The sequence below is a fragment of the Malania oleifera genome, chromosome 4 (assembly GCF_029873635.1).
Source record: "Malania oleifera isolate guangnan ecotype guangnan chromosome 4, ASM2987363v1, whole genome shotgun sequence".
Classification (NCBI taxonomy): Eukaryota; Viridiplantae; Streptophyta; class Magnoliopsida; order Santalales; family Ximeniaceae; genus Malania; species Malania oleifera.
In genome coordinates this window covers 110019510-110021653 of record NC_080420.1, presented here as the reverse complement: position 1 = coordinate 110021653, position 2144 = coordinate 110019510, and positions in this window count along the sequence as shown.

Sequence of the window (2144 nt, the reverse complement as noted above, 5' to 3'; positions counted from 1 at the left end):
TATAGGAAATGATATACACGTGAAAATACTGAAGTTTAGTTCTGGGAGTTTTCATTTTCAGGGTATTGAGCAGGAAATCCTACTGGTGTGAGACCATAGTTTATAGGGGCTTTTCTCAGTAGTCAGATAAGGGAATAAACTGAAGCAGTTATTTTTCCATGCAAATTACCATTATTTCTCAACAAATTGATTTTCATAAAAACATGTATTATATATGAATATTATTGAGTAAATGTATATTTACAAAAATATTGCGATATACAGGAATTATGATTTTATATGGAACGTATGATTTAATTCAGCATTGTGTGGCATGAGTATTATTTTTCATGAAATGTATTATGTTACGGTAATATTACGAATAAGCATGTTTTTAGGAATTACGTAATAATGCAATATATGATGATTTTGAAATACATGATAATTGATTTATTTTCAGAATAATATGTATGAAATGTTCGGCACGAGGCCGTAATTATGAAATATTCGCACGAGGCCGTATTTATGAAATGTTCGGCACGAGGCCGTATTTATGAAATGTTCGGCATGAGGTCGTATTTATGAAATGTTCGGCACGAGACCGTATTTATGAAATGATCGGCACGAGGCCGCTATAATATCATGTATTATATGTTATCGAAACCCGGATGTTAGTTTAGTTCAGTTTCAAGAGCTTGGTACCATAACTATATAGATCAGATATCTATGTTCAGACTTGTGCTAACCACCCCACGAGGGGGTGGGAGATGGATAATCGATGTGACTTTCAGTGTAGAGTTGTAGACGTCCACCTGGCAATCCAGACTAGGGTGCGGCGAGCCCATCGTACTTACAAACATTTTTTAATCGGCAGTGGTGGGCCAGCCATTGTCGGGTCCCGCCTTCGGGCTGCACAACCCGTCATGGGGGGTAATACATGACATCAGCTAGCTATTCATCTTGTGTATGTTTTTAGTATTATCAGATATAACAGACGATTTATGAATGATATGAGTTATTAGAAAAATATGAAAGTATATGATGGTTCAATATGTTATGACGAATGTTTACAGATATATGAAATGTATTGTATATGTATAACTGCATTATATATTCATGTTGCCATACAACTATATTAAATTTATTTTCTCTTACTAAGAATTGTCTCACCCCCGAACTTAAATTAATTTTTCAAGAGACCCTGAGAGACCGGTGGGTCGTGGCCGCCGTTGAGTGAGTTGAGTTACCCCACTAGGAGGGTAGGATTTTGATCTAAGATCAGGAAATTTTTGTTGTATGATCTTAGGGTTATTTTGATGTTTTGGAGGTTGTATATAAATACACTATTTTGATGATGTAATAAACTCTAGTATTATGTAATTCATGTTTTGATGGATGAAATTTATTTTTACTGCTGCTTAGGTTTCTGTTGTTTATGTCAGGTTATCCCCGCTACCCACGGGTTTGGGTTGATGTTATTATTGTTTATGTTAATTATGTGATAAGTTAAGCAGGACATTACAAAAGGTTCTATACAGAATTATGAACATGATAGTTTTATACCGAAATATGATAGGACAGTTTTATACCAAGTACGATATGACAGGTTTCATACAAATTCTTGAACATGACAGTTTTATACATATTTATGAAAATGAGATCATGTTATTTACGAAAATAGGCTATATGGAGCCGAAACTATGTTATGAAGGAAAATATATGTATTTTCAATGATACAGGTGTGAGTTCAGTTTTCAAATGTCATTTCAGTTAAAGTTAAATATATGAATGTTTTATGATCACACTAAAACTCATGTTAGCCACACACTAATGATAATCTAATCCGTCTTATTGAGACGTGTCTCACCCCAATATCTAACTCATTTTTCAGGTCCTATAGGGAATCGAGCCTAGCATGCTACAGGGCTGGGACTAGATTTTTGAGTTATTGTAAGTGTAAGCGAGACACTAGGTTACTATGTTTATGTTTTATTTTAGGATGTAATATATAACATGGAGACATATATGGTTAATTGGGATGGTTAGAACTCTAGTAAAATGTTTCGAGGTTTAATTATCTCTTACTACATGTTTATATTGAGTTATGGACAGGGACCCCTAGGACCCCCTGTTTGGGTTCTGGTCGTTATGACCATGGTATCAGA